Source organism: Hippocampus bargibanti, linkage group LG03, assembly GCF_051943395.1.
Source record: "Hippocampus bargibanti isolate YZ-2025 linkage group LG03, ASM5194339v1, whole genome shotgun sequence".
NCBI lineage: Eukaryota > Metazoa > Chordata > Actinopteri > Syngnathiformes > Syngnathidae > Hippocampus > Hippocampus bargibanti.
Window position 1 is genome coordinate 21,364,742 of NC_142736.1, and position 6,967 is coordinate 21,371,708.

Consider the following 6,967-nt stretch of genomic DNA (forward strand, 5'->3'; position numbering starts at 1 on the left):
GTTCTCAGACCATTTCAGAGACAGAGCTCTGCTCATCTTTGCACAATCATGTTTACATCTGGACATTTCAAATAGGAAAATTATGAAACCACCACAGTTATTTTAAAGGACAACCGACATCACTTTTTTTGTTTCATAACTGACATCAGAAAAATGTTTTATAGCATCTAAAATACCCAAAACACGCAGTATGATATTTTTAGTCAAATGCAAAACACCAATAAAAATGACTTAAAGTGTCCAAAATCTGCAAAAAAATGAACCCGGAAGTGGCCAGTTTCAGAAGGTCCCGCCCCTTTGTTCGTGGCGTCACCCCACGACGTCTTGCCTTGCTAGAGAATCAAAACAATGGCTTCAGATTCGGAGAATATGCTTTCTTGTTACTCATCCAGTTATGAGTATGAGGAAAGCATACATGTTTCACAGGCTGATTAATTCCTTACACGGAGCTTTGTCGCCCTCTTCTGCCTCTTTTTGGTGCAACACGAAGTTTTCAGATCAAACAAGTACAGCAAAATGCATTGACGTGATGGAAGGACTGCTACAATGTGTCCTTTTTTCGGTCACGGGTGTGCCTTCAGTGACGTAGGGTGAGGACTCGTCACCAACTCAAAAACAAGACTTCCGGAATATTCACCGCAAGTCTTAAAACGTAAAATATAGCTATATGCGGTGAAATTTTTGTAAAATACGCTCAGTAGAAGTCATTTGAAGCCATTTTACAAATTATGGACACAACTTTTTTTTTTTTTTTTTTTTTTTCCCAAGATGGCGCCTGAGTAGGCAGCCATCAGCAAGTGCTCTCACGAGCCTTGCTTTTTTGTTGTTTTTGTCTTGTTATTGTGTTTTCTTTTGTCACTTTATGTTGTTGTGCGTCACGTGGAACGGATACAGATTGTTTTTCAGTATTTTTGGCCACGACAATCATCAAGGAGGAGACTGTGCTGAGCGGTTGCGCCTTTCGGCAGCATGAATATGCCAGTACTGTTTTTGAATGGGAGGAATGCCGGAGCCATTCGACTGCCATCGCTGGACACCAAAGGGGCCATTGTGCTTTTTTGCGCCTGTAATGGGCAGCATCTTCACAGCCCCGCTTTGTTCAGTAGAAAGGTCAGTGCTGTTGGACAGTCTGCGGTTGGATGGATGCATGGCTTGAGGAGCCCGCGATAAGAAGAAAGCAGCGTCAGCGCAGAGCGCCGATGCGTATGTGGAACTGTCATGGCTTGGAATTGAAGCGGATTTATGTGGGACAGGAGATGTGAGACAATGTCTTTTCGTCAATGGATGCTACAGCTTCGTGTTTGCTTTCAACATTTAGCTTGTAGTAGACGTACAAATTCCACCATGACGTCCCTGATCCACTGCTGACATGGATGCTTTGATCCTCTCCTCTTTCAACTAGAACTGCTTCATGTCATCACAAAGAGGGTACAGCAAGTCCTAAAGAATGAATGACTCTGTGTCTTTTGTGTTGTCATATTTGTTATTTTTTCAAATTTATTTTCCCAAGATGGCGGCGCGTGAACACGCAGCGGCTCCCCTCTCCCGGCAAATTGGCGTTTTCATGTTTATGTTTGTTAAAGTAATTATAAGTGCCTTGCATGCTGGGTCCGAGAGGACAGTAATTTCATATGTGCTGTATGTCATGCATATTAGCATATTTGACAATAAAGCTGACTTTGACTTTGACTTGACTTTGAACTTGTCCGGAGACGTCGGTTGTCCTTTAACTCATTCACTGCCATGCATGTGCAAAAATGTGTACAGTCCATCCAGTCCAATGTGTAAGATCGAAATGAAAACTCCGAGGTAACATAAAGCATTATTCTCTCAGTAATGAAGACCTGACTTTAATGCGGCCAATGAATGAGTCCATTTACAAAAGCGCCTTCCATCAGCACAGGGCCATTTCATTGCCGGTTCCATTTAAAAAAATCTTTAACCCCAAAATGGCAACTCTTCTCCATTAAGATAAATCAAAGAGATGCCAAAAGCAGACGGCATCCTGGCCATGCAAGCCCATTTTGACGCAGCGGCGCTTTGATGCTTTTAAGGAAAGTGCGAGGAACAGCATGTACGGAAAGTCTTTAAGCCAGACTGGGTCTCCTGCCAAGTGTCGTCCAACCTCCGCTCTTCTGGTTTGGGAGTTAGCAAGTTTCCCTATTCCTCTGACATCACTCGCCGGGATCCACACAATGATAACATGGCCTAGCTTGTATGACATTAGCGGTTCCTTGAATGCACGCTGGAGTGTTGCGTTAAACAAGCCTTCTTGACGACGGGCTTGCAGCGAGCGGGCGCAACAGCACAGCTGGCGTCCATGGGAGCGACTCAACGTACACAGATTCCCTGACCGCTTCTATGTGGCAAGGAAATACATATTCCTGGGCAAGCGCACTTTCTGAAGGCATGGTTTGGAAGGACTGACAGCTGAAAAAATAGCCAAAGTGCATTTACATATGCTGACATTCAATTTTTAGAAAACTTTTTTTTGTTTACATTGCAATAAATCTGAACAGCGTCCTCGACCTGAGTGTTTATTGTAGTTAAACACCAAATGTAAAGCAAATTACACCAAAGCGCAAATATTTTTATTGTGAGAATAGTTGCTGAGGCATATTTTATAAATATTAAGTAAAAATAAAACACATACAGAGGGAAGAAAAAAATACAACTTGTGTGTGCGTCCGTGCTTTTTTTTTTATGTCAGTAATGCAAGCCATGTGTTAGCAGGACCGTGGAAACAGGTGATGATAGCATTATGCTGAGATTGCAAACAGATGGAGGAGGACTTGAACCTACTTTTGTGTCACTGTCGGGGTCATTAATAAAGATTAATAAGATTTTCCCCCTCTGATGAAATGATTTCGCCACACTTAACTTTGTGGAATATGTAAACAAAGGAGAGGCCTCCCTCCGGCGTGATTTTGTTTTTTTTTCCAAAGAATCACTTGAATGAGTAAAATAACTTGTTTCATTTGAGTTTAATGGTCCTTTGTGCTGTTTTGCATGGAAGCTATTTCTAGCTCATTGGGACCGAGTGAAGTGAGGTGGAGAGGATTCACTCTGCGCTAAACGGCAGGTGAAGGCCCCTCACTGTACTGTGGGTGTGGCTATCTACGAATATGACACAGGGGCTTTGTCACCCTTTCTCAAGCTTTCTTTTCACCTCTGGGTTTTGACAAATTGGACACTTGATTTTCCACCTCCCGTTTCGCCGGTCACATAAACGCACAGGACGCGTCTGCTTCACATCAGGTGAGCATATTTAGGGCCGCCAGAGGAATGTCGACGGCAATCAGCCGTGATGAAGCGGCCCCGGAGACGCAAAGCAAAGCCACTGTACGTGTTCGAGTGGGACAGGACACTGTGCAGACGTTTTGTGAATGGCAGCCAGGCCCACTGCTGAGGGATGCTTATTTAGGGAGCAATTACACTCAGCGGCACTGGAAGGACCAATGGCTGCCCCCTTTGCCGCAAGAGACACCCGCCGCTTGAATGCTCATCTTGACATCAAGTGTTGAAGTTGGGCATGTTGAGAAAACGGTGACACGATAAAACAAACACAACCAAAGTCAAACACAGCAGAGCCTTAAGATATGAGTTTCGTTTGTTCAGTGACCGACCGCACTTATGACTTGAATCACTCGCATATAAAATCCCAACCCACACTCTCCATTGAAATGAATGCAAAAACACTTAATGTATATAAGTGTTACACATATTGTACAGTGATACCTTGGCTTACGAACGTAATTGGTTCCCAGACAGAGTGTGTGGAAGGCAAAAAGTGTGTATCCCAAAAATTTCCCTTAGGAAACCATTAAAATGAGAGCAATCTGTTCCCAAAACATTATTTTCTACTAAATAAGCCGTAAAACTACACAAAATATACCTTATTTTATGTATAATAAATGTGCTATTGTATTGTAATGCAAGAAATACACTGGAGGACAAAAACATGTAGGCTGCCATTTTCTTGTTAGAACGGGTTCGTTCGCGAAAAACACATGAGTCATTGTGGCGCTCCGTGTGTATCCCGAAAAATGGTTCGTATGCCAAGGTTAAATTTTCTTAAATTCAACTTTCGTAAACTAAAAAGTTTGTAAGCCAAGGGGTTCGTAAACCGAGGTATCACTTTACTTTAAAATGAAAAGATACAATGATGAAAAATAATTTACACGATTTGCTTTTCTTCACATTTTCTTCATAATTAGCCACGCAGGAGCACTGTAAAAGATGCAGACTTATTGTACATCTGTTTAGTATACACGTCAGCTCTTAGCAGAGGAGAAATAATATGGGTGAAAATGATTATCATGAGTATCTGTGTTACTAAACATTTTTGTTTAAATATCACTTGCGATGACGTTTATATAGATGTGCTTTACATTATGTGTTATCGTTAACTCATTCACTGATTGACAATGTGCAAAAATGTGTCCACTCCAGTGCCAGGATTTTTGTCATTTTAACTCAAATTCCAGGACCCACAAGATATTGAGTTTTAGGACGACAAACATTCAGTAAAGCATTAGAAAGCTTACTCACTTCTTTCATCAGAAAGAAAGAGTTAATTCCAAGTTATATGGGTCTGGAGTTATCTAAGCTTGAAATGGGGGCGGCTGTACACAATACAATACAATACAATACAATACAATACAATACAATATTGATTTATATAGATCTTCAACAACAGCTGAACTGTAACAATATGCTAACATGGACAAAAGGCAAATGCTGCCCCCTCCTGGAAGGGAAAAACTTAGCCAGAGAACTGACCAGCACTTTTTTGGCACCCCCGCAAGAAAAAACTAAACCTGAAAAAAATCGGGAATGGCAGCGAATGAGTTGATGGAGAAAATGCTGAGATGTGTGCTGGTCTAGAGAACACAGCCCGGGCCTCCTGTTATAATTCAAGTCAATTTACCCTTTTTCCGTACAGCTTGTCCCTATGACAGGATGAGTCATAGTTGGGTACACAGCCCTGGATTTATCACCAGGCAAGAAAATAGCTCATTTGGATAAACAATAATTCACAGTCACACCTGGGGACAAATGGAAGCGGGAGTCTCAGGCGTGGTGTCCGCAATCAACGGGTCGCTCCCCCAAACACCACAAGTAACGTTCATTTGTAAATGCAAATATTTACAGAGATTTGGCGAGATTGATTTTTTGTACATAACTATAATATGGCTGTTCTTGTGCCCGTTGTTCTCTGGTGCCTCTCAACCAAAGATTCAAACCCAAAACGTGAGGCTGCCAGGCTAACCATGACCTCATTCTGTGGATAAAAACAACATGACTCGTGAAAAGACTCCAAGCAACTTCATTCATCATCACTGTTTCTTATTCCAAATTGTTGTCGTGAGTTATGTCTTATGATTGTATTTTACTTTCAATTGAGAACACATTCTCGTTTGCAATGCCAACAAAGCAGCAGATAACAGACTCAAACAAAGCAAAATAAAAGCTAATTAGACCGCAAACTGTTCTTTGGGTGATGTTTTACCGACAATTTATTTTCTACTACTGAATTTGTTATCCATTGAATATTTTTATAGATGCAAATGTCCATTTCATTTTTAGAGATAAAGCATGTTTTGTATTATGTTAGTGATTTCTTTTTTGATTATCACGCCATATATGTTGTGAATTTTACGACTTGCTAGTAATGACTCTTGACTTGAAGGTTATGACTTACTACCACTTCCGCCAGACACAATCTCAACGGACCTTCCATTGAAAAGATCATTGACACGAACAAACTCGGGAGACGAAGGGCCTCCCTGATTGATATCCAAGCGTGTTATTGTTGGACACTCTCACAGGTCATTGATGCAATGTGGCTTGTCCGCATTGTCCGCAAAAGGACTGTCGGCCTGATTGGCGGATATCCTTTTGTGAAATGATATTTTCCAAGCTGTCCCCAAAGTCAAAGCAAGGGAGCACAGCTGGCCGATCCTTGTGTCACACACAGGTGTAAACACACGGGACATGAGCACAGCTTCAGGCGGTCACCCCAAATGGGGCCCCTCTCATTCTGCCATTTGGGAGAGGAGAACTTTCCCAATCATGGACACATAAGAAGGCGACACCTCGGCCCAGCGTGGTGCCACGTGACAATGTGACAAATAGTGAGCGAGTCGCAGAGTGAGATGAATCATTGGCCTCCGGCGCGGACGGTGTCACCCGGAGAGCATTAAAGATGCTCTGTGATTTCACACATTCTGTAACATGTTGATGCAGCTGGATTGTTTTATGGGAGCCATCGAATGAACATGTGAAAAGTGTGAGGCTCAATAACAAGCTGTGGTGTTCTCCTGAAATCTTTGAGTGGCCAACGTTTCAACTTGAACAACGCGAGACTCCTTCTTGGATTTATTTATCTTTCCGTGCTGAAGATGGACAAAGCCGAGTTGGTTCCACTTTGTCTTACCCCGTCCCGAAAATTGTGGATTAAGAGCTACTATGGTTTAAAATAAAAAAGGCAAAGCTTAGTTATGGTCTGCTCAAGAGGATCAAATCAGTTCCTTGAGTCCACAGTGCAGCGCGGTGAGAGCAGAGCTGGCCCTCAAAGATCAACGTCGATTCTTTTGTGGCATCAGTCATGCAGCTCCCGCGTATCACAATGGCATCGAGGGGTTCGGCGGAGGGGAGGGACGCGTCATTCCAGAGCAGGGGGAAGGGGGGACCACCTGACTACCTACTGCTGCCTTTAGATTTCACCTCACCCCGCTGCAGTGATCCCACTTTTTTTCCCTCCCTACTCCCAAGGTACGATTTTATACACCAAAGGAGGGAAGGCCCTTTGAGGAGGTTTTAAATGAAAACCACCTACGAGCCTCGTTCACACTCACGTGCAACAACGAATGAGAATGCTGTAAGACGCAGAACGGCCGGGACGTGCTGGACTTAAGATGAAGCAATCGTAGGCTATTGCATACCTCTACTCCCACCCTCCCCA